This window comes from Scyliorhinus torazame, chromosome 4 (assembly GCF_047496885.1).
Source record: "Scyliorhinus torazame isolate Kashiwa2021f chromosome 4, sScyTor2.1, whole genome shotgun sequence".
Taxonomy (NCBI): domain Eukaryota; kingdom Metazoa; phylum Chordata; class Chondrichthyes; order Carcharhiniformes; family Scyliorhinidae; genus Scyliorhinus; species Scyliorhinus torazame.
This window is the reverse complement of record NC_092710.1, coordinates 237851557-237878142: the sequence shown is the minus strand read 5'-3', so window position 1 is coordinate 237878142 and position 26586 is coordinate 237851557. Positions and strand designations below refer to the sequence as shown.

At 53.5% G+C, this 26586-nt stretch overlaps 1 long non-coding RNA gene across 1 annotated transcript; it reads right to left on the bottom strand.

Moving 5' to 3' along the window:
* Positions 1-1625: 1625 nt before the first annotated feature.
* Positions 1626-14861, bottom strand: LOC140411715 (uncharacterized). The gene is made up of 2 exons (XR_011940962.1): positions 14718-14861; positions 1626-1853 (listed from the first exon to the last, which is right to left on the bottom strand). It is a non-coding gene; the product is annotated as an uncharacterized lncRNA (long non-coding RNA).
* Between the last annotated feature and the right edge of the window lie 11725 nt (positions 14862-26586).

Genomic DNA, 26586 nt, shown 5'->3' with positions numbered 1-26586 from the left:
GTTTCTGTAATCTTAATACAATTATGCTATAAATAGATTAATGGATACATTGGATTAGTTACAAACTGCACTCTATCATGAATCACGAGAGTGACATTGGAGTTGATTCATTTTGTGACAGGTTTTAATTGAACACTGACTCACACATTGCGTTTGTAATGATGGTAAATTTGTCAGCATTCATTACCCTGAAAATGGCAGCAATTTCTGGAGTCTGCTGATGTGCAGTTAAAGGCAAAAGTCAGTCCTTCAGAATGTGCACTGTCGAACTCCCCACAATCAAGTAGAATTTTTTTTATCATTTCGTGGGATGTGAGTATCTCTGGCAAGGCCGGCATTTATTGCCCATCCCTAATTGCCCTTGAGATGAGTGGCTGGCTTGGCTATTTCAAAGGGCAGTTTGAAGTCATCCAATTTACTGTGGACCTGGAGTTGCCAGGCCATGTATGGATGGCAGATTCATTTTTCTAAAGGACATGAGTGATTCAGATCGGTTTTACAACAAATACAGTCATCATTACTGAGACAAGCTTTTACAGAGACAAGCTTTATATTACAGATTTGTTAATTACATTTTAATTCCACCAGTTGCGCTGGTGAGATTTGAACCTGTGCACCCAGAGCATGAGCTTGGGCATTTGGACATTACCACTGGCCCACCATCTCCCCATCTCAGAAATTGATATTTCATGTCATTCGTCTCACTGCTTAAAAAGAAACACAAAAGTTAAACTTTGTTGAAGGAAATCTGGTTTTTAACAGCATACTAATTTCATGATCATGACTAAACATCCTCCCTGTGAATCTTATTTTGCAGAATTAAATTTTTTTTCCCATTATGGAAGAAATCCAGTTTGTTTATGTTTCAAGTTCTAACTTGATGTCATGTAAACAAATCAATAATTTATTTCACTCTGTAAACTGTTCATAAAGAGGGGCGGTACAGTGGCACAGTGGGTTCGATCCTGGCCCTGGGTCACTGTCCGTATGGAGTTTGCACATTCTCCTCGTGTCTGCATGTGTCTCACTCCCACAACACAAAAAGATATGCAGAGTAGGTGAATTGGCCATGTACTTGCTTATTAATTGGAAAAAAAGAATTGGGTACTCTAAATGTATATAAAAATTGAAAAATTCAGCATATTCTGTTACCTAACTATGAAAATACTTAAATATAATTGCCTACTTATCAGCTGGATGCCATCACTGTTGTTGAATGCCTGGTGAGGCACTCAACATGGCACCAGATTGAAACTAGTGCAAAAAAATAGGGAATGCACACGGTAGTGGTGGGTAGATTTTTGATGGCAATTTTCTTCAAGGGCAATGGTGAGAGCCATTGCTGCACCACTGACTGCTAAATCTGGGCAAAGGTACAGAATAGAAATTACAAGTCTGTACTGCTAAATGGATATTCAGTGAAGACTATTAATCATCTCTGAAATAAAATACCCATGTTCAGGAGAAAATAATTTGCAATGTTTTACACAGCATGTATGATATACAAAATAATTGCCTATTTGTAGTGCACTATCATGATCAAACACAGTGAAGCATCTCAGATAATGGCAGAATTTGTAAAGAGAAAAGATCAAGTTCCTATTAAGAATCATCCAATCTCCCCGTTTTGATTCAGTGTTTTAATATTATTCAAGTCAATTATAATTTTACAGGACAACTTCCATTTTGCTGCTTGATCACATTGTTTTTTGCTATTAGCAATAAATCTTGCTGATCTTGTTTGAAAGTCCACCGGCAGAATTCTCACTGAAACGTGATTTTTTTTTTTGATGGAAGGCTATTACAATCATGTGGAAGAAAAGGACATTTAAGCCAGTCAGCTGATCTGTCTCCTGGAGGAGAAAAGAAAAACAACTAGTAAATGATGCTTCTTTCAAATTAACATAGTGGTTCCCATTTACACCAGCTAAAGCCAATGTCAGTTTGAGGGGATGATCAGAACTGCCACCTTCACCACTGTTCACAGTAAGCCAGGTCCAAATACTCAGAATGTGCCAGCAATGCCCATACCACTTACAGAATTCACCTGACCAATAGCATGAGGCCAGAAGTTGCATATTTCACTCAGTCAGCATCCACAGTCAAACAAATGGCTTGCCATTGGTTTATTTTTCTGAATCAGGCTAATTTGTACTGAATTGAATCTAGATAAAATGCATGACTGGAGAAGTGGGGCGAAATTCTCCCCCAACGGCGCGATGTCTGCCGACTGGCGCCCAAATCGGCGCCAATCAGACGGGCATCGCGCCGCCCCAAAAGTGCGGAATGTCGGGGCTAGGCCGGCGCCGGAGGGATTTCCGCCCCGCCAGCTGGCGGAAATGGCGTTTGTTGCCCCGCCAGCTGGCGCGGAAATGCGGCGCATGCGCGGGAGTGTCAGCGGCCGCTGAAAGTTTCCCGTGCATGCGCAGTGGGGAAAGTCACTTCCGCCTCCGCCATGGTGGAGACCGTGGTGGAGGCGGAAGGGAAAGAGTCCGCCACGGCACAGGCCCGCCCGCGGATCGGTGGGCCCCGATCGCGGGCCAGGCCACCGTGGGGGCATCCCCTGGGGTCAGTTCGCCCCGCGCCCCCCCCCCCAGGACCCCGGAGCCCGCCCACACCGCCTGGTCCCGCCGGTAAATACGAGGGGCGTCATTCTCCGACCCCCCGCCGGGTAGGAGAATGGCCGTTGGCCGCCGTGAATCCTGCCCCCGCCCCCGCCCAAGTCTCCGGTACCGGAGATTCGGTGGGGGTGGGAATCGGGCCGCGCTGGCTGGCGGGACCCCCCGCTCAATTCTCCGGCCCGGATGGGCCGAAGTCCCGCCCAGAAATTGCCTGTCCCGCCGGCGTAAATTAAACCTGGTATTTACCGGCGGGACCAGGCGGCGTGGGCGGGCTCCGGGGTCCTGGGGGGGGGGGCGCGGGGCGATCTGACCCCAGGGGGTGCCCCCACGGTGGCCTGGCCCGCGATCGGGGCCCACTGATCCGCGGGCGGGCCTGTGCCGTGGGGGCACTCTTTCCCTTCCCTAGTGGAAAGAGACTCTCCCCACTACGCATGCGCGGGAAACTTTCAGCAGCCGCTGACGCTCCCGCGCATGCGCCGCATTTCCGCGGCAGCTGGCGGGGCAACAAACGCCATTTCCGCCAGCTGGTGGGGCGGAAATCCCTCCGGCGCCGGCCTAGCCCCGACATTGAGGGGCTAGGCCGGCAAAGATGCGGAGCATTCCGCACCTTTGGGGCGGCGCGATGCCCGTCTGATTGGCGCCGATTTGCGCGCCAGTCGGCAGACATCGCGCCGTTGGGGGAGAATTTCGCCCCAGGTTTAATTTACGCCGGCGGGACAGGCAATTTCTGGGCGGGACTCCGGCCCATCCGGGCAGAAGAATTGAGTGGGGAGGGGTCCCGCCAACCGGCGCGGCCCGATTCCCGCCCCCGCCCAATCTCTGGTACAGGAGACTTCGGCGGGGGCGGGATTCACGGCGGCCAACGGCCATTCTCCGACCCGGCGGGGTGTCGGAGAATGACGCCCCAGATCACTTTATGCTAGTTTGAATTCAGAATCTACGCCTATTTCCATTCTATCTTGTACTTGTAGAGCTGAATCCACGCTGGTATCAATGGGGTTTAACCCAGAAAATCCCTGTGGTACAAGGTTAGAGTATCAATAGAGTGGGAGCAAACAATTTCAATAAGTGAGACATATTCCAGTAACAGTAATCCCTGGTCTTCAGCAAAGCCAACAAAACAACTACAACATAGCTACCCTTCATTACTACAATCTCACTACCATCTCAGGATTGTGTATGCTGGATTCCTCATTATAAAGAGAGACTTGTCAAAAGCACTTTCCTGGACATTGGCAATGTTCTCTCCAAATGATAGTATATGTGTTTGTTCAAATATATATTTATTTATTTGTAGTGTACACAAAGAAAAGCAGAACTTGCATTTCCCACAAAAATCACAGGATATCCCAAAATGTTTTACAGCTTTTGTGAGGGGCAACAAAAGGAGTCCACACCGGATTGTAGAGAAAAACAAAACATACTTTCTTTAACATGTTAACTATTATATACAGGTCCAGTAGTTCCCTCCTGTGTTTTCTCTGGTTGGTGCCTGACTGCCAACTCCATTTAGACACAGGTACATGAGCTGTGTTAACGGTCCCCAGCCCCTTTATTGAGGGAGCTCGTATTCTACAAGCTCCACAGGTTGATGGATCATCCTATACCGTGAGACCCGTGCGGGTTATAACAACAGAAATGAGGCACGTCTGAAGTCTGGTGACCGTAACAATGCAGGAAATCTATATATTGGACATGCTTTAATGGTAGCGAGTGGGAACTGCCGCGAGCTTCCTGATGCTCGACCCAAAGAGTCCATCACCGGTATCAAATATTAATTGGTCCACTTAACGAAGCCCCACGGCTTCATGCTGCAAATGATGGTCCCGCCTGATGATTCCCCGGGGCCGAGCCCACCAGCTCCCTGCTAACAAGGGGGAGCTCCTAACCACTTAAACCAGTGCTGCACTGAAACCACTCCCGCAGAGCAAACCCCACACAGCATGCAGCCATGCCACCGAGGAGACCAACCCCACGACTTGGGGATGTCAACCTGGCCAAAATGTTGAACGTGGTCACCTCCAGATAGATGGTCTGTTCCCCCGAAAGGCTCGGAGGGTCAGCCAAAGAGCAGCCAGTGTCACCTGGGAGGAGGTGGCAGTGGTCGTCAACTCAGGGAGTGTCACCAGGAGGAGCGGCATCCAGTGCCGCAACAAGGTCAACAACCATCGAGCCACACAGGTGAGTGGGCACGACCCCATAGCACTGGCCCCGCCTGTCCCTCCTCGTCCCCCCCCCCCAAGACCATGCGCCTGGCACTGCCCATGCCCAGCACCATTCTGTGCCCCTGTCCAGCCATCTCCCGCAGTTCGCCACCCCCACCCTCCCTCCGCTGCTCATGTGCCCCACAGGAGAAGTTGGCCCAGAACCATGGGAGTGGGCCCAGATGGGCAGTGGGGTGCTGGACATCAGAGTCCTCACTGCCTACAAGTAATGGGCCTGGGAGCTTATGGGAGTGGCCAAGGACAGATCGGCTACCGACGTAGAGGTTTGCAAATGTGTAGAGGTGAGTATCCACTGGCCGCCACCCAGATGACCGATCACACGTGAGTTGTTCATGCCAGACACTATAATCCTTCCCCCCACTGATCACATGTTCATTCTCCCACAGGATTGCCATCCAGCGGAGCCGACCTATCCAGACTGGGTCCCCCCCCCACCCCCACCCCCCCCCCCCCCCACCCCTCCCCCCCCCCCCCCCCCCCCACACACACATCTCGGAGGGGAGCTCCGGGGAAACAATCATATCCGTGGCACAGCTGTGATCCCCATCCTCCACCAGTGCAGAAACACACAGTTCAGTGGGTGAGATTAGTGGACAGGCTTCTGGGGCACATTTTGGTGAGCACCACACAGTTGCTAATGCACATCAGGTGAAGGCAGGAATGCCCCGGCGAGTCAGTAGTCAGAGGTCAGATGGATCCCAGGACCCAGCTGGGTCCCATTGGATGCTGAGCATTTGAGGTTTACTCAAAGCTGTACCAGTCGATAAGGTGCAGCTGTGAGATTCATAAGGGGATGTCGGCTATACTACAGCAGGTCCATGGCTGATTGGAGGAGTCTCAGAAGTAGAGGCGCAGGAGATAGCACTGGCAATGTGTGGCACCCATGCCAACACTGCTAGAGCGGCGACCGCAGTGGGTGCACAATGTCAGCAGTATGAGTGGAGGTGTCCAAGACGTTGCTCTGTAAGTGACGGCCATGGCTGAGGGCCACAGCAATATGTCCACGTCACAGGGAGATGTTCCAGTCTCAGGTGGACCTTTCTGAGGTGCTGGGAAGTGCATGTCCCAGTCTCGGCGTGGCATTGCCGAGGCATTCCAGAGCATGACCTGTTCGCTGGGGGAATGTGTCCCGGTCTCAGGTGGACCTTGCCGGGATGCTCCAGAGCATACTCCAGAGGAACATTGCCGAGGGCGTCGTCACCATGGTGCTCAATCCAGCTGCCCCTCCGTCCCGAGGTGACCATGAAGGTCCTATGGACACTGACCAAGAGGGGGCGCTGGGTGCCAACCTGGAGCCACGCTATGGAATGGTGACAGTGGTCACCAGCTCCCCCTAGTTCACCCTCCCCCCTGACAATGGCGGAGTCAGCCTCTGAAACAGGGTGACACGATGAGGCATGTGCCTCCAGCAAGTGGTCTGGGGCCCTCCGGCCCCAGGGCCCCCAGAAGACACCCTCAGGGGTATCAAAGGCCATGGGACACGGTAGGCAGCAGGTTTCCTCCACCTCTGATGCGCAACCTAGATGCAGCGGTAGAGCACGGAAGGCTAAGCAGGTCAAGGATCACTGAGAGGGCACTGGAGGGGGGAAGAGGTGGGCTGGTAAGGATTGGGAGGGATGGAGAGGGGGGGTTGGCGCCATCGAGGGTGAGGGACAGTTGGGGACACTAATGTACAGCATTAAAACACGTTGCACCCATGAAATATGATGCTTCTGGCACGTAATTCCGCAAAACGGGCTGACCTCCAATCCCCTGCCCCAGCCCCCTGGGCATCCTGGTCCTGGAAACCCGAATGCCTCCAAGCATACTGCCCAGGATCGAAGATGGCTATTCTCCTCCTTGGATCCCCACAGCAGCCATTCCGCCAGCTTCAGGTTTTTAAGCTGGTGTACTAATCGGCACCCATGTGATCACTTGCTGGGGAGTTGGTTAGATCACGGGTGGTCAGATAGGGTATCGTTCTCATTAATTTTGTGGAGATTGACTTTAATTGGGGATTATTGGTTTCTTGCCCCACCACAGCAAGAATCGTCGTCAGCAGGGGTGGGCCGGTTAGATAGCGAACTGGTCCGCGCCTGACGCATTCCCTGATTTTGACCTCTCCCGCAATCTAACAACTGCGTCGCGCTCGCATTCAAGCGCAATACGGCCATTAAATCACGCCCATTGTTTTATGTGTCATCAGTTACTTGTCTTGCTTAATTCCTCAGTGGTATTTTAAATAATTTCATCTAACTCCATTTACAATGAATCTTATTTTCACACAGCCTCTCTTCTAGTGGACATTATAAATACATTCCACTAACAATCATTCTCTAACCACAAAGATGCCACCAGCAAACATGCTCTCTGCACAAAGCTAAAAAGGATGTAACATTCTTCATTATCCTTTGCAAATATTTGTTTTGAAAGGATTCTAATGATTAGGGATTTTCCACCCCTCCCCATGCAGTGTGTTTTCTGGTGGCAGAAGTGGCTTGTCATTTGCCACCAGCGCGATCTTCCAGTTCCGTCAAAGTCTACGGCATTTTGCATGGCTCGCCCAACGCCCCCCCCGGTGGGAACCCGTCATTGAGGGGTCGCTTTCATTGTGTCAGGGGCATCCCACTGGCAGGAACGGCTGGTAAATCCCACCTTCGATTCCTCTTTCAGTTTCCTCACATTGAACAGAAGCTTCTATTGTGCTCTACTTTGTACTGGAGACAGCTGAGTTCTCTGATCTACTTTTACTCAAACTGTATATTATGAAAACGCTTCAATCTTGGGATGAGTTTGCTAAATTAATTCAGAACCAATCATTATCCATTTGATAAGATTTAGCAGTGAATATTCCTAACTATCCAGAGTTTCTAAGTCGCCTTTAAGCAACAAGCATGATGTCGTAAATTATTCATATTTATTAAGTTGTAATTGCTGGGAACATACCTTTCAAAACTAGGGGGGATTTTCCGACCATTTTCGCCAGAGGGATTTTCCGGTCCCGCAAATACTGAACCCCCACCGTGGGTTTCCCGATGGCAGGGAGCTGAGTTTAATGAGTGTGGTAGTATGTATTGGGGGTCATGTGGGACTGGAAGCCCTAATGTCATTGGCTGACAGATCCCGGGCCTTGGTTGGCTGTTGACCTCTAGCTCCGCCCTGAAGGCAGAGTATAAGAAGCCGGAGTCCTCCCCCGCAGGCCAGTCTACTATTGAGCTGCGGGGGAACAGACACGCTTAATAAAGCCTCATCGACTTTACTCTATTCATCTCACGGAGTCTTTGTGCGCTACAATTTATTAAGCGTGCCTAAAAAGGACTATGGAGCTCAGGATCATTCCGGAATGCCTGAGGATCAGCCCCCACGCAGTGAACGCGGCAGCAGCCTTCAAGCACTGGCAGACTTGCTTCGAGGCCTACCTCAGAACGACCACCGGCCGGGTCACAGAAGACCAAAAACTACAGGTCCTGCACTCGAGGGTGAGCACGGAGATTTTCTCCCTCATCGAAGACTCGGACGATTTCCAGACGGCGTTCGCAGCACTGAAAAGTCTCTATGTCCGCCCAGTTAACCAAATCTACGCTCGCTACCAGCTCGCGACGAGACGGCAAGGTCCCGGAGAATCGATGGACGAATTCTACGCCGCGCTGCTGATTTTGGGACGAGCCTGCAGCTGCCCTTCGGTGAACGCAAATAAACACACGGACATGTTAATGCGCGATGCTTTTGTGGCAGGTATGAATTCCTCCCAAATCCGCCAAAGACTTCGAGAAAGAGAGTCGCTAGGACTCTCAGAAGCCCGGGCCCTAGCAGCCTCCCTAGACGTGGCCGCGAGTAATACCCGCGCCTACAGCCCCGACTGCGCGGCAGCCCATTGGGCTCCGTACGTACCCGTTGCGACAAACCCACCCCCCCCCGGACACCCCACAGGCTTGCGCGGTCCAAACGCCGAGTCGCATCGGGGGCGCCCGCTGTTATTTCTGCGGCCAGGCGAAACACCCCCGACAGCGCTGCCCGGTCCGCGCAGCTATCTGCAAGAGCTGCGGGGAAAAGGGCCATTACGCGGTTGTGTGCCGGTCCCGCGAGGTCGCTGCTGTCCCGGGAGAACAGGGAGCCCTGCAAGCCGTTTACGCGCCCCAACCCCCCCAGCACGCCATGTACGACCTGCAGGCGCAGCCGCTCTGGGTCCCGACCACCGCGGTCCCGGGAGAACAGGGAGCCCTGCACGCCGCTTACGCGCCCCAACCCCCCTCCCCGCACCCCATGTATGACCCTCCGGCGCTACCGCTTTGGGTCCCGGCCACCACTCTCCACAGAGAAGAGGGAGTTTTGCGCGTCCCTAACGCCCCCCTAACCCACACCCCGCGCCCCACGTCTGACCCGCCGGCGCCACCAACTTGGGTCCCGACCACCGCTGTCCCCGGTGAGGGAGCTCCGCGCGGTCCTAGCGCTCCCCAGCCCCCCCAGCGCCCCATGTGCGACCCGCAGACGCCGCCATTTTGGGTCCCGGCCACCACGAGGGGAGGAAGGGCGCCGCCATCTTGGACCGCCCCAGACCTGTACGATGTGTGGGGGCGGCCATTTTGTCCACCCCCGCCGCCATCTTGTGATCCCCCAGCCACGTGCGAGGTATGGGGGCGGCCATTTTGTCCATCCCCGACGCCATCTTGGACGGCAACAACGGACCCCACTCCACTACTACAACCACGTCTCGCTTCAATTACGCTCGATCAAGCTCGGCCCCGGACACTCCAGACGACGACGACAACGGTGCTAATAAACGGCCACGAGACGCCATGCCTAGTCGACTCCGGGAGCACGGAGAGCTTTATCCACCCCGACACGGTAAGACGCTGTTCCTTGACCACCTATCCCACAAAAGATTTCCCTAGCTGCAGGATCCCACTCTGTACAGATCCAAGGATTCTGCATAGTTACCCTAACGGTGCAGGGGAGGGAGTTCAAAAACTACAAACTAAACGTCCTTCCCCAACTCTGTGCCCCCACCTTGCTGGGATTAGATTTCCAATGCAATCTACAGAGCCTTACGTTCAAATTCGGCGGCCCAATACCCCCACTCACTATCTGCGGCCTCGCAACCCTCAAGGTGCAACCCCCGTCCTTGTTTGCGAACCTCACCCCGGATTGCAAACCCGTCGCCACTAGGAGCAGACGATACAGCGCCCAGGACCGGACCTTCATTCGGTCCGAAGTCCAGCGGCTACTAAAGGAGGGCATAATCCAGGCCAGCAATAGTCCCTGGAGAGCGCAGGTGGTAGTAGTGAAGACAGGGGAGAAACAAAGGATGGTCATAGACTATAGCCAGACCATCAACAGGTGCACACAACTAGACGCGTACCCTCTCCCCCGCATATCCGACATGGTCAATTGGATTGCCAAATATAAAGTCTTCTCCACCGTGGACCTCAAGTCCGCCTACCATCAGCTCCCCATCCGCCCAAGTGACCGCAAGTACACAGCCTTCGAGGCAGACGGGCGATTATACCATTTCCTAAGGGTCCCTTTTGGCGTCACAAACGGGGTCTCGGTCTTCCAACGGGAGATGGACCGAATGGTTGATCAACATGGGTTGCGGGCCACGTTCCCGTATCTCGACAATGTAACCATCTGCGGCCACAACCAGCAGGACCACGACGCCAACCTCCAAAAATTCCTCCAGACCGCCAAAGCCTTGAACCTCACGTACAACGAGGACAAGTGCGTTTTTAGCACCAATCGGCTAGCCATTCTGGGCTACGTAGTGCGCAATGGGATAATAGGCCCCGACCCCGAACGTATGCGCGCCCTCATGGAATTTCCCCTCCCGCACTGCCCAAAAGCCCTGAAACGCTGCCTGGGGTTCTTTTCATACTACGCCCAGTGGCTCCCCCAGTACGCAGACAAGGCCCGCCTCCTAATACAGACCACGACCTTCCCTCTGTCGACAGAGGCTTGCCAGGCCTTCAGCTGCATCAAAGCGGATATCGCAAAGGCCACGATGCGCGCCATCGATGAGTCCCTCCCCTTCCAGGTCGAGAGCGACGCCTCCGACGTAGCTCTAGCGGCCACCCTTAACCAAGCGGGCAGACCCGTGGCCTTTTTCTCCCGGACCCTCCACGCCTCAGAAATCCGCCACTCCTCAGTGGAAAAGGAAGCCCAAGCCATAGTGGAAGCTGTGCGACATTGGAGGCATTACCTGGCCGGCAGGAGATTCACTCTCCTCACGGACCAACGGTCGGTAGCCTTCATGTTCGATAACGCACAGCGGGGCAAAATCAAAAACGACAAGATCTTAAGGTGGAGGATCGAGCTCTCCACCTTCAACCATGAGATTTTGTATCGTCCCGGAAAGCTGAACGAGCCGTCCGATGCCCTATCCCGCGGCACATGTGCCAACGCACAAATTAACCGCCTCCAAACCCTCCACGAGGACCTCTGCCACCCGGGGGTCACTCGGTTTTTCCACTTCATCAAGTCCCGCAATCTCCCATACTCTTTAGAGGAGGTCCGTATAGTCACAAGGGACTGCCACATCTGCGCGGAATGCAAACCGCATTTTTTCAGGCCGGATGGAGCGCACCTGATTAAGGCTTCCCGCCCCTTTGAACGCTTCAGTCTCGATTTCAAAGGGCCCCTCCCCTCCACCGACCGCAACGCATATTTTCTTAATGTGGTGGACGAATACTCCCGCTTCCCTTTTGCCATTCCCTGCTCTGACATGACCGCGGCCACAGTCATTAAAGCCCTGAACAGCATCTTCACACTGTTCGGTTACCCCGCATACGTCCACAGCGACAGGGGGTCTTCTTTCATGAGTGACGAGCTGCCTCAAGCAGGACGACCAGCTACAACCCCCGGGGGAACGGGCAAGTAGAGAGGGAGAACGGCACGGTCTGGAAGGCCGTCCTACTGGCCCTACGGTCCAGGGACCTCCCAGTTTCACGGTGGCAGGAGGTCCTCCCGGACGCTCTCCACTCCATCCGGTTGTTATTATGTACGAGCACTAATCAAACGCCTCATGAGCGTCTCCTTGTCTTCCCTAGGAGGTCCTCCTCTGGAACGTCGCTGCCGACCTGGCTGGCGGCCCGAGGACCCATCTTGCTCCGAAAGCATGTGCAGGCACATAAGGCGGACCCGTTGGTCGAAAGGGTTCACCTCCTCCACGCGAACCCGCAGTACGCTTACGTGGAGTACCCCGACGGCCGTCAGGACATGGTCTCCCTGCGGGATCTGGCGCCCGCCGGCAACACACACACCCCCCCGACACCATTCACCCAACCCCACCCTTCCTGCCACCGCCGCACCCCGCGACCGCCCCCTTCCCAGGAGGATCGGTTCCCCTCCCCTCAGGCCCGACCAAGAATAAAGCCCAAGCTGAAACCATAAGGCTCCCAGAGACGACAACACCGGTACAAGCACCACCACCACCACCGGGGCCGAGGCGATCGACACAGGCGACCAGACCGCCCGACCGACTCGTGGCGTCGATCTAAATCAAAATATGGACTTTTCACAAGAACATTTTGCTTTTCTCCCTATACCCTCTGTAAATAGTTGAAACAGGACAAAATTGTACAATACTGTATTGCCATGTGAATGCTTTTTTTCCTCCCAGGACCAGCCCTGTAAACCCTTACCACCATACGAAGCATCACCCCGCCGGGTTCATTTTTGACAAGGGGTGAATGTGGTAGTATGTATTGGGGGTCATGTGGGACTGGAAGCCCTAATGTCATTGGCTGACAGATCCCGGGTCCTGGTTGGCCGTTGACCTCTAGCTCCACCCTGAAGGCGGAGTATAAGAAGCCGGAGTCCTCCCCCGCAGGCCAGTCTACTATTGAGCTGCGGGGGAACAGACACGCTTAATAAAGCCTCATCGACTTCACTCTATTCGTCTCACGGAGTCTTTGTGCGCTACAATGAGAAATCCCATTGACAGTGGCAGGACTATGACAGGCTGCCTCCTGCCGGTGGGAAACGTGCCACGGGGAGGGGGCATGGGAAATCCTCCCTATACTTTTTTAATATGGAAAGACATTGCATCATTTGGACACTTGGGTGCTGACCTGTGCTTTTTTTAAAAAGAAAGTCACAAGTTCACTTTGGACTTGGAGAAAGCCTGCTTTCCTCAAAAAAAATCATCAAATCATGGCACCTGAAGAAGATTTGTTTGTCTGTTTGTTTTGAAGTGCAATCACTTTAATTGATGGGGAAACAAACTGAAGAAAGGCAAAGGCTAGTAACTTACTGGAAATCACATGGCAGGGCCAACCTTTAAGTTTTGAGCCTGCTGTTTTGAAGGCAGTCTTGTTGGGGAATAAGCTGAGAAAGGACGGCTACCTTGGTTCTCTCTGTGACTGAAATTGTATGTGGCTATCAAGCTGTAGCGAGAAAATCCTCACCTGGGGTAACTTGTCTGCATTTGGATCATCAAAGATGGGATCAGAAAAATTGATCCAGCCATATATACATAATATGCACACATCTATATTTCCTCCATGGCAAAGTCCCATTGGTGAGAACTTCCAGGTGTCCACTGGGACCAGGGAGCCCTCCTTCACATGAGTGAACTCCAGATCAACAGCGTCGAAATCCTGCAAACATTACCCTTTATTTTATAATGCATATCCTCTAAAGTCTATCTCTTCAGAGAGACTTTGGTTGCGATCTATCGACCTCGCAGCGCATGACTCGGGTTGCGTCGAGGCCGGTAAACCTTGCAAGGTCCTCTTGTCAGATTTACTGGCCTCGTCATGCCTCGCGAGATCGCGTTGGCTGCCGGATCGACCCAGCACCCGGGACCTAATGGCCTCGCCCCAAGAGGGTGCCATTTAGCACTGGTTTCCATAAACATGGACCAGGCAGTTGCTGTCACTTCACGTTTATCCTATTCTGCGCTATAGGGAATGTAGGAGCTCTAAGCTGCAATAATCATGGTTTAAAATATGGTGCAGTAATTCTAGAGACCTCTATATAGTGCAGTTTTCATTTTAAGATTGTTGTGGTGAATAGCATATTTTCATCTCCTGCAAATTGGTGAATATCTGTGGTGAATTCTGTGCTCAGCAAGAAGAGTGAATTTGTCTGTTTACTATACATAATGATACTGTAGCCACTTGTAAAGTGGATCCACTTGTAAAGTATAAGTTTGCGATTAGTGCATAGTTATGCATAATACTGTTCTTTATCCTGAATTAGCCCAAATGAGATTAAGCAAACTTAGTTTCCAGGGCATACTATGCAGCTGGAGCACCTAACAGTAACACTTACAAAAAGGAAATATCCATAATTGCAATCCAAATTCATAGGAGCAACACAATCAGCTAAGAACATAACAATGACAAGACATTCATCCTTTTATGCAATGATTTGTAAGGAGCTCAGACCGCAAGTCCTTCAGATGAGCTAAAAGCTTATTTCAACTTGTAGGGTCTCAAGAAGTTGAAGGACAAAAATAGGCTGTTGATAAATGTTCAGTTCTCTCTGGAGGATATTATTGAAAGGTTTAAGGTTTGCAGTCTGCAAAAAATCCCTAGCCTAGATGGCTAGCCCGTCAAATTTTATGATACAAATGCTACCTTTATTGCCCTAGTTCCGATGTGATTATTCAATCATGTATGGAAGTCCATAACAGTGACAGATACAATTCATATTATAGTTATCACAAAAAGAGAAAGTACTTCTTCAAATCTTAGTCGGAGGATGTGTTTGCAAAGCAACTCTACAATTAGCGTAAAATGTCTTTGTTTCGCACTAATATTACTTAAAAACAGAATACATCTGGAGTCAGGGGCCAGCATGGTACTGAAGTGAAGCAGAGTGAATCTCTCCAGAGGGAGAAGTCTCATTACATTAGCCTTCATTAGAAAAAACAGTATTTTGAGGTCATTACCTCCCTCAGCTTTCTTTCCCCGACAGTCCCATGGGTCCAAAAGGCAGGGAGAACCCCATCTCCTAGTTGCATTTACTCTCATTTTCTGTGGGGAAGGTGGCCTCTGCTTAATGCTCCCAAACAACACCGTAGCTGGTCAGGAACCCAGAGGATTAAGGTTGGAATCTGCTGACGTAACCTGGGCTTATTCCAACACCACCCTCATCCAGTCCAAATGTTTAACCTAAGAATGTAGAAGAGCAGACTGAACACGTTACAAACCAAAAAGCCACACTCACTGCCTTGTATGGATTAGCATAATTCATACTTTGTGGCTGAGTTTGAATTGCAGCATCCGCACATCACGCATATGTAGTTGCAGTGCCTGTCATGTCAAAGCCAGTAATCTTCCAGGTAACAGCCTGTTTCAAATCGCCCTAAGAAAATCGGGAGGAGAAAAGGAGCAGATTGCTGGGTTAGAGATGGGGTTGTTGAGCCCCGGGAGGAGCGCAGTAATTGTGTTCATCTCTTATTTGGCCTTAAGCAGAAATATTGATTTTAGTTATCTTTGCATGAAATGCTTTGTTTTGCAATTTGATGACTGCATCACAGCAGGGGGGAAAAATTAAACCTTGAACTGGGAGCTGCAGACAATGCTTCATCAGTTTTCATGAACTGGAAAGTTAGCTCCATAAATGAGGCAGTGTTAATTCCAATAATTGTATGCTGAGGAAGAATGAGTCTGAACCGAGTCTGCACATTTAAAGAGGTTTCTTTACAAGACAGCAAAACAAAGCCACAACCTCTCTCAGTTCCTCCAGACACCCAGGGCTGAATCTCATGTTTCCCCAAGGTGGGTTGTGAGGCAGCGGGGGTGGGGTGGGGGGAGAGGGACATAAAATTAAATGGACAGGATGTCCCCTGGGAACCCATGTACCCAAATTAGATGCATGTTTGGGTGGGCAGAGTCTACCCACCCTTTCGCCGATTAAGGCCCTTAAGTAGCTACTTAATGGCCAGTTAAGGACCGTTATTTGCCCGGTGTCAATTTTTAGGCTGGTGGGAACAGATGCGGGTAGGGAGCAAAAAATACATTTCTCCACCTCAAGCAGGATAGATGGGGGGAGGGAGGGGGCTTTCGTCAAAGCTGGGACACCCTCCCCTCCGGGACCTTGGACAAGTTAAACGAAAATGGCAGGGGGATGGGAACCTATGTACGGAGTCAGAGGAGGGGGAAACAAGAATGAGAACAAAAGATAGAAAGGGGAATAAGAAAAATGATAGGCAGAGAAACCGGGGCCAAGATTCTCCAAAAGCGCGGCTACGTGTTGACTCCGGCTTAAATACTGGAGTGTTTCACGCCGGCGTCAACGGGCCTCTTGGCCCAGCGATTCTGTAGCCCACAGGGGGCCAGCACGGTGCCGGAGTGCTCTGCGCTGCTCCAGCTGTCGGACACTGCCCTGCACTGCTGGCCTCGGGTCCGCGCATGTGCGCGGTGGCCGCTTCCATGCCAGCGCCACGCAACATGGCAGAGCCACACAGCGGGCTGGCACGGAAGAAAGTAGGAGGCCCGCCGATCGGTGGCCCCCGATCGTGGGCCTGGCCGTCGTGGAGGCGCCCCAGAGACTAATACCCCCGCCCTCCCCACCAGGTCGGCCATCGCAGCCGCAACGCCGAGCTCCGGCCGGGTGGAACCATACGTGAGCCACGCCAGCGGGAACTTGGCTGGTTAACCGCAGAGAATCACCGTGGGGGCCTCTTTCAACGGCCCCCGACCAGCACTGCGTCAACCGTGTGCACGGGCGACTGCCACCGATTCTCCGATCGGCGGAGAATCGCGTCCCGGGGTCGGAACCGATCACGGGTCCGAGGCCCCATTCTCCGTCCCTGCGCTGAGAGCCATTTCGGCGCGGAGGCTCGGAGGTTCCCGGCCCAAGAGTCAGAATAAAATAGGGCCACAGTGAAAAATGATGGGAACAGGACAAGGAATGTTAAAAAGACAGGTCTTAAGATTTTGTGCTTTAATGCTCGGAGCAGTCACAATAAAGTGGATGAATTAATTGTGCAAATAGATATAAATGGGTATGATATAGTCAGGATCGGCGACAGGGTGTTTAACCATTTATGGTTGCAGGGGTGACCAGGGATGGGAATTGAACATCCAGCAGTATTCAGTAATCAGGAAGGACAGTCAAAAAGGAAGGCGGTGGAGTTGCACTGCTGGTTAAAGAGGAAATTAACGCAATAGTGAGGATGGATGTTCGCTCTGACAATGTGGAATCTGTATGTGTAAAGCTGAGAAACACCAAGGGACAAAAACATCAGTGGGTGTTGTATATAGACCCCCAAACTGCAGTGGTGATGTTGGGAATGGCTTTAAATGGGAAATTAGAAATGCATACGATAAAGGAACATCTGTAATTATGGGTGGTTTTAATCTGCACATAGATTGGGAAAATCAAATTAGCCACAATACTGTAGAGGAGGAATTCCTGGAATGTGTACAGGATAGTTTTCTGGACCAATACGTTAAGCAACCAACTGGAGAACAGGCCATACTAGACTGGATATTCTGTAATGAGAAAGGAATAATTGGCAATCTAGGGCGAAATTCTCCCCCAACGGCGCGATGTCCGCCGACTGGCGCCAAAAACGGCGCCAATCAGACGGGCATCACGACGGCCCAAAGGTGCGGAATGCTCCGCATCTTTGGGGGCCGAGCCCCAACATTGAGGGGCTAGGCCGGTGCCGGATGGATTTCCGCCCCGCCAGCTGGAGGAAATGGCGTTTGTTGCCCCGCCAGCTGGAGGAAATGGCGTTTGTTGCCCCACCAGCTGGCGCGGAAATGCGGCGCATGCGCAGGAGCATCAGTGGCCGCCGACAGTTTCCCGCGCATGCGCAGTGGGGAGAGTCTCTTCCGCCTCCGCCATGGTGGAGGCCGTGGCGGAGGTGGAAGGGAAAGAGTGCCCCCACGGCACAGGCCCGCCCGCGGATCGGTGGGTCCCGATCGCGGGCCAGGCCACCGTGGGGGCACCCCCCAGGGTCAGATCGCCAGCGCCCCCCCCCCAGGACCCCGGAGCCCGCCCACGCCGCCTGGTCCCGCCGGTAAATACCAGCTTTGATTTACACCGGTGGGACAGGCAATTTCTGGGCGGGACTTCGGCCCATGCGGGCCGGAGAATTGAGCGGGGGGTCCCGCCAACCGGCGCAGCCCGATTCCCGCCCCCGCCCAATCTCTGGTACCGGAGACTTCGGCGGGGGCGGGATTAACGGCGGCCAACGGTCATTCTCCGACCCGGCGGGGGGTCGGAGAATGACGCCCCTAGTTTCACGAGGCCTCTTGGGAATGAGCGACCGTAATATGATACAATTCTTCATCAAGGTGGAGAGTGATGATGGAGAGTAACTGATTTTGAAACTAGCATCCTGAATCTAAATAAAATAAACTATGATGGTATGAGGTACAAGTTGGCAATTATGGGGAATGCTACTTGAAGGGATAATAGTGCACAGGCAATGCCAAACATTCAAAGTGCACATGGATGAACTGCAACAATTGTTCATTCCTGTCTAGTACAAAAATAAAATGGGAAAGGTGGCCAAACCATAGCTTACAAGGGAAATTATAGATAGTATTAGATCCAAGGATGAGGCATACAAATTGGTCAGAGAAACAGCAGATCTGAGGATTGGGAGCAGTTTAGAATTCAGCAAAGGAGGACAAAGTGATTGATTGAGAAGTGGAAAAAAGAATACGAGAGTAAGCTTGTGGAAAACATATAAACTGACTGTAAACACCTCCGTAGATATGTGCAGAGAAAACGATTGGTGAAGACTAATATCATAAACAGTCAGAATCAAAGGACTTTACAATGGGAAACAAAGAAATGGCTGACCAACTAAACACCAACTAAACTTTTGTTCTGTCTTCACAAAGGAGGACACAAATAATGTACCAGAAATGATGGGGTTTAGCAGAGGCATTAGGTAGGGAAATGGTGTTAGAGAAATTGATGTGATTGAAGGTCAATTAATTCCAGAGCCTGATAATCTACATCCCAGAGTACTTAAGGAAGTGGCTCCCTCCACTGCGCATGCGCGGGAATGCTGTCAGCGGCCGCTGACGCTCCCGCGCATGCGCTGCACGGAGATGTCATTTCCGCGCCAGCTGGCGGGGCACCAAAGGCCTTTTCCGCCAGCTGGCGGGGTGGAAATTCGTCCGGCGCCGACCTAGCCCCTTAAGGTTGGGGCTCGGCCCCCAAAGATGCGGAGCATTCTGCACCTTTGGGGCGGCACGATATCTGACTGATTTGCGCCGTTTTGGGCGCCAGTCGGCGGACATCGCGCCGTTTCCGGAGAATTTCGCCCCAGGTCGTCCTCGTACACCAGTCGCTGAAAGAAACGATCATGGCTCCAGGTCACTGTCCCTGTGGAGTTTGCACATTCTCCCCGTGTCTGCGTGGGTCTCACCCCCACAACCCAAAGATGTGCAGGGTAGTTGGATTTGCCACAATAAATTGCTCCTTAATTGGGAAAAAAAGGAATATATTTGTTGGAGTCTAGAAGAATGAGGGTGGATCGGAGAGAAACTGATGAAATTCTGACAGGACTGGACAGTAAAGATTCAGGGAGGATATTCCTGATGGTGGGAGAGCTCAGAACCAAAGATTACAGCCTGAGGGTACAGGGTAGACCATTGAGATGAGGAGAGATTTGGTGAACCGATGAAATTCTCTACCACAGAAAATGGTTGAGGCTAAAACACTGTGGCCGGGATTCTCCCTTCCGGGGACTAAGTCCCCACGCCTGTGGGAAAACCGGTGCCAACAACTCTGGCATCAACGGGCCCCCAAGGTAAGGAATTCTCACCTGTCTCAGGGGCTAGGTGGAGGCTGGAGGTGTTGGCGCCATTCCGGGTGGCACCGAGTTCGCCAATGCGCAGAACGGCCGTCGTGATCTCGCGCATGCGCGGAACCGCCGACATGATTCCGCGCATGCGCAGACTGGCGGCTGTATTTTGGCGGATGTGCAGGGGGGGTTCTCTTCTCCGCGCCGGCCATGGCGGAGCCCGACAGGGGCCGGCGCGGAAGTAAGAAGTGCCCCACGGAACAGGCCTGCCTGCAGATCGGTGGGCCCCGATTGCGGGCCAGGCCACCATGGCCACCCCACCCCCCCCGGGTCAGATACCCCCGCAGCCGTCCGAGGACCGCCCCCACCGACTTACCTGCCAAGTCCCGCCGTGTGGGACCATGCGTAACCCATGCCGGCAGGACTGGCCAAAAATGGACGGCCGCTCGGCCCATTGGGGCCTGGAGAATCGCCGGGGAGGCCTCTGCCAACGGCCCCCGACTTGTGTGGCGGGGATCCCACCCCGCCCAAAAAACAGCACTGAAGAATACGGCAGCCGGTGGCGGGGCGGTGGGGCGGGTATCGCGCCCCCCCCCCCCCCCCCCCCGGATTCTCCGACCCAGCAGGGGGTCGGAGAATCCCGCCTTGTATCTCTTCAAAAAGCAGCTGGATGTAACTCTTGGGACTGAAGGGATCAAAGGTTGTGGGGGGAAAGCTGAAACAATTACTGAGTTGGTGATCTGCCATAATGAATGGTGGAGCAGGCGTGAATGGCCGAATGATCTACTGCTGTTTCTGTTTCTATTTTCTATGTTTTGATCTAAAGTGGAGCAACAAGGCAGTCCGACAGAACAGCAGTAGCTGCCTGTGGTCGTACCAGGTATTGCAGTACCTAAGAGGCTGATGACCATTGGTCAGACCCAGGAGTCTACCATTGGCTGTATTACGTACCTCCGCCCTGAAGGCGGAGTATAAGAGATGGTGCGGTCCCAACAGCCTTCACTTTCTGTACCGAAGCTGCTGGGGAACAAATTCTAGTAGATTAAAGTCTTCAGTTATGAAATCACTTCGTCTTGAGTGTAATTGATTGCGCATCAATTTAATCTACTAGAATTAAGCTGGAAGGATGGATCTTCGAGTGCCTTCAACTCAGCCCCCATGCGGAGAACTCGGCTGCAATATTTAAACACTGGCTGGCGTGCTTTAAAGGCTACCTAGAGACAGCCGGAGCCACCCCCTCAGAAGGACAGAAAATGCATCTCCTGCGCTCAAGGGTCAGCCCTGGGATCTACACCCTTATCGAGGAGGCAGAGAACTATGATGCCGCGATCGAACTGTTGGAAGGACATTATATCCGCCCTGTAAATCAGGTCTACGCACATCACCTGCTTGCTACGAGACGGCAAAGCCCCGGGGAATCGTTGGAGGATTTCTATCAGGCGCTACTGGTGCTGGGTTGAAACTGTGGCTGCCCGCAAGTTTCGGGGAGCGAGCACACGGAACTTTTAATCAGGGATGCTTTCGTAGCAGCTATGAGCTCCTCAGATATCTGTCAAAGACTCCTAGAAAGGGACAACCTGGACTTAGAGAGGCACGGGCCCCAGCAGGGTCCATGGACGTTGCCTACAAAAACGCTCAGTCCTATCTGCCCGACCACGCGGTGGCCCCCTGAGCTGCGTGGCACCCCGCAGCGGCAGCCCCAGAGACCTTCCCCCTGACCCTGCTGCGAGACGGCCCGCTAACGCCACCGGGCCCCGCTGTTTCTTCTGCGGGCAGGCGAATCATCGCCACCCGCGCTGCCCGGCCCGCACCGCCACCTGCAAAGGGTGCGGCAAGAAGGACCACTTTGTGGGGGTCTGCCTGGCCCGCGCCGTGGCCGCGGTCTCCAGCAACTCCGGACCGCCGCGGCAACCCCCCCTTCAGGCGTGTAATGCTGCTCCGTGGGGATCATGCAACGGGGGCCCATGATGAGGCCTCATCACGTTGAAGGAGCACTGCCCCAATGCCGGATTGACTGGCATCGGTCAAAATTTTGGTCTCCTTTGCTGAATCAAAGAAAGCTAAGACCGGGGCCATGGTCAGTTTTGTTTTGAGTTCTCTCCATTCGCGCTCGTGGGCAGGGAGCCATTGGAAGTCTGTCGTCTTCCTGAACAGATTCCTGAGAGCCGTGGTATGAGAGGCGAGGTTAGGGATAAATTTCCCTAAAAAATTGATCATGCCCAGAAATCGGAGGACCGCCTTCTTGTCCTCTGGCGTTTTCATAGCTGTGATGGCAGCTACCTTGTCCGCATCCGGCGGCACACTCAATTGGGAGATGTGGTCCCCGAGGAACTTGAGTTCCGTCTGACCAAAAGAGCATTTGGCCCTGTTGAGGCGGAGGCCATGCTCATGTATACGTCTGAATACGCGCTGGAGGCGACTAACATGCTCCTGCGGGGTGGTGGACCAAATGATTATGTCATTGACATAGACGCGAACACCTTCAATGCCTTCCATCATTTGTTCCATAATCCTATGGAACACTTCTGATGCAGATATGATCCCGAACGGCATCCTGTTGTAACAATATCTGCCAAAGCGGGTATTAAATGTGCAAAGTTTTCTGCGGGATTTGTCGAGCTGGATTTGCTAGAATCCTTTTGAGGCGTCGAGTTTGGCGAAGAGCTTGGCGCGAGCCATCTCACATGTGAGCTCTTCGTGCTTGGGAATTGGATAATGCTCCCTCATGATATTGCGATTTAGCTCCTTGGGATCAATGCAAATTCTCAATTCGCCGGAAGGCTTTTTTACACAGACCATGGAACTGACCCAGTCGGCTGGTTCCGTGACTCTGGAGATCACTCCTTGGTTCTGGAGGTCCTGCAGCTGCTGCTTGAGGCGGTCCTTAAGGGGTGCGGGGACCCTGCGAGGTGCGTGCACCACAGGCGTGGCATTCGGTTTTAATAAGATCTTGTAGGTGTACGGGAGCGTGCCCATGCCCTCGAAGACTTCACGGTACTGGTTGATAATGGCGTCGAGCTGCGCCCTGAAGTCGGTGTCCTGAAAGGCAGACGCGTCAGCAGGAGAGAGAGAGTGAACTCTCTGAACTAGGTTCAACAGCTTGCATGCCTGCGCGCCAAGCAGGGAGGCTTTCGAGGAGCCCGCGATTTCAAAGGGAAGGATGACTTTGCGTGACATGTGCGTCACTTCAAGTTGGCACGAGCCGCTGGCAGCAATGTCATTGCCATTATAATCTAATAGCTGGCAGACTGATGGGAGGATGGCTGGTTTGACACAAAGGCTTTGGAGGTCAGACCACACAATGAGATTGGCGGAGGCACCAGTGTCCAGGCGGAATGGTATTTGGGACCGGTTGACTGTCAGGGTGGCACACCACTCATCGTCTGGATCGATGCTGTATACCGATAGAGGCTGGGTTCTTTGCTTCGGGGACACCCTGTTTTTTGTAAAGATACCGACTCGAAAAGGCGCCTTCGGGTTCTCGGTGTCAATATCGGGTAGTAGGTCCGCATCGGACTCGGTGACCGTGGGTTGAATGGCCCGGACATTCCCGAGGCTGGCTGGAGCGATATGAATTGGCAGGCTGAGCTGATCTGCATAAAGCAGCATAGTGGCCAAGTTTGCCACATCTCAGGCATCGTTGGGATTTGGCAGGACATTGCTGCTTTAAGTGGGCGGAGCAACAGTTGCTGCACATTGTAGCGTCAGTACGTTCGCTGCACCACCGCACATGCGTGGTGCGGTCGTACGTGGTGCATGCCTGCGCAGTACGTTCGCCAACATCGCCGTCTCCTCATTCGGTGTGCACATGCGCGGGTGTCCGCGAAAAGCGCGCAAAATGGCCGCCCTCATCCAGGCTGAGGCCCTGGAGTTGCTCGATTGCTTGGACCCGTTCTGCCTCATGGGGACCTTGCTGCGCCATTTCAGCCGCTTGGATGTGGGAATACCAATTAGTGGCGTGTTCGTGTAGCACACAGGTCTCGATGGCGGTCGCTAGGGTGAGCTGCTTTACCTTGAGAAGCTGCTGGCGTAGGGGGTCCGACTGAACACCGAATACGATCTGGTCGCGTATCATGGAGTCGGAGGTGGGCCTGTAATTACAGGACTGCGCAAGGATGCGGAGGTGGGTGAGAAGGGACTGGAAAGGTTCATCCTTACCCTGTAAACACTGTTGGAATACATAGCGCTCGAAACTTTCACTCACCTCTCTGTTGTAGTGAGTGTCAAACTTGAGGAGGACCGTCTTGAATTTTGATTTATCTTCATCATCAGCAAAGGTGAGAGAATTGAAAATGTGGCTGGCATGTTCCCCGGTCGTGGATAGGAAGAGAGCAATCTTCCTGGTGTCTGAGGCATCTTCCCAGTCTGTGGCTTCAAGGTAGAGCTGGAAGCGTTGTTTGAATATCTTCCAGTTGGCCCCTAGGTTACCGGTGATGCGGAGCGGCAGCGGCGGGCGGACGCTGTCCATTTTGCAGGATGATTGTATGCTGGTGGAAGGCAGATACTTGCAGGTAGGTCTAAGAAGGTCTAACATCCCTCAACTCCTGGTATCATGATGTGTTGGGTGCTCTGGATCCGTGGAACACATACAGGCCACCAACACTTAAAATAGTGCAACACTATTTTATTAAGTTAGAAACTGTTGAACATACTTTCACTGTGGGTTAACACGATGTTTGATTAAACTAAAGACCTATGCCTGTCCTAACCAGTCTGTGCACTCAGCACATGGTGAGGATCTGTGCTGTAAGCTGTAAGCTCTGTCCTTGTAGGAGGCTGCATCCCGAATGAGTGGGAACTCTGATGCCCCCTGTCTTTACAGTGACTGTGCTCTAACTGGTGACTGGCTGCGATGTTGTGTGTGTTGATTGATCTTGCTGTGTGTCCATCAGTGTGTGTGTCTGCAACATCATATACTGGTGTATATTATGACAGCTAGGTCACTGCATGTTAACAGAGATCCTCAGGAGGTGAGGCAGGTGCAAAAGGGTGACAGCTGGGGTGGTGAGGGGAAGGGATCTGTAGTGATTGAGGGCTGGTCTTTGGCGCAACATCTTTTAAAGTGGGGTCAGAAGAAGCAGTGTTTAAAAATTTACCTTCTTGTCTCCAGCCAACAAATTCTTTCAGGAGCATCCTGTTCGATCACTTAGAGACCTGGGGCGGGATTCTCCGACCCCCCCCCCCCCCCCCCCCCCCCCCCCCCCCGCCAGGTCGGAGAATCGCCGGCGGTCGGTGTGAATCCCGCCCCCGCCGTCCTCCGAATTCTCCGGCCCCCAAAAATCGCCCCAGCGTGAATCGCGCCGCCAGCCTCGGAGAATAGCGGGGACCGACACAACGCTATGGACCCCGGGGCTGCCCGAATTCTCCCGGCTGGATGGGCCTAAGTCCCGCCGATGTGACCACGGGTCACGTTGGCGTAAATTAAACCACCTATTTAACGGCGTCAACCAGTTGTGATGGTTGACGTCGGCCAGCGCGGAGGTAGGTCTCGGCGTGGGGTGGCCGCAGGAGAAGTGACGGCGTGGCCGCAGTTGGTGGGGAGGGGTGTGTGTGTGTGGAGTGGGTGTGTGGAGTGGGGGGGGGGCGGTGTGGAGTGTGGGGGGGGTGGAGTGGGGGTGTGTGTGTGGAGTGGGGGTGTGGGGGGGTGTGTGTGGAGTGTGTGCGTGTGTGTGTGTGGAGTGGGGGGGTGTGTGGAGTGGGGGTGTGTGTGTGGAGTGGGGGGGGTGGAGTGGGGGGGGGTGGAGTGGGGGTGTGTGTGTGGAGTGGGGGGGGTGTGGAGTGTGTGTGTGTGTGTGGAGTGGGGGGGGTGGAGTGGGGGTGTGTGTGTGGAGTGGGGGTGTGGGGGGGTGTGTGGAGTGGGGGTGTGTGTGGAGTGGGTGTGTGTGTGTGTGTGTGTGTGGAGTGGGAGTGTGTGTGTGGAGTGGGGGTGTGTGTGTGGAGTAGGGGTGTGGGGGGGTGGAGTGGGTGTGTGTGTGTGGAGTGGGGGTGTGTGTGTGGAGTGGGTGTGTGTGTGTGTGTGTGTGTGTGGAGTGGGAGTGTGTGTGTGGAGTGGGGGGGGGTGGAGTGGGTGTGTGTGTGTGGTGTGGGGGTGTGTGTAGAGTGGGGGGGTGTATGTGGAATAGGGGGTGTGGAGTGGTGGGGGGGTAGAGTGGGGGGGGTGTGGAGTGTGTGTGGAGTGGGGGGGAGTGTGTGTGTGTGTGTGGAGTGGGGGTGTGTGTATGTGAAGTGGGTGTGTGTGTGTGTGTGTGTGGAGTGGGGGTGTGTGTGGAGAGAGGGGAGTATGTATGTGGAGTGGGGGTGTGTGTGGAGAGGGAGGAGTGTGTATGTGGAGTGGGGGGGGTGTGGAGAGGGGGAGTGTGTGGAGTGGGCATGTGCGTGTGGAATGTGTGTGTGTGTGTGTGTGTGGAGTGGGGGTGTGTGTATGTGGAGTGGGGGTGTGTGGAGTGGGCATGTGCGTGTGGAGTGGGTGTGTGTGTGTGGGGAGTGGGGAGGGTGTATGTGGAATAGGGGTGGTGGAGTGGGGGGGTGGACTGGGGGAGGTGGAGTGGGTGTGTGTGTGGAGTGGGGCTGTGTGTGTGTGTGTGTGTGTGTGTGTGGAGTGGGGGTGTGTGTGGAGTGGGGCTGTGTGTGTGGAGTGGGGCTGTGTGTGTGGAGTGGGTGTGTGTGTGTGTGGAGTGGGGCTGGTGTGTGTGAGTGGGGCTGTGTGTGTGGAGTGGGGCTGTGTGTGTGGAGTGTGTGTGTCTGCGTGTGTGTGTGGAGTGGGGGGGTGGAGTGGGGGGGGGGGTGTGGAGTGGGGGGGGGTGGAGTGGGTGGGTGTGTGTGGAGTGAGGGTGTGGGGGTGTGTGTGGAGTGTGTGTGTGTGGGGGGGGGAGTGGGGGTGTGTGTGTGTGGAGTGGGGGTGTGGAGTGGGGGGGGTGTGGAGTGGGTGTGTGTGTGTGTGTGTGTGTGTGTGTGGAGTGGGGGGGGTGGAGTGGGGGTGTGTGTGTGGTGTGGGGGTGTGTGTGGAGTGGGGGGGTGTATGTGGAATAGGGGGTGTGGAGTG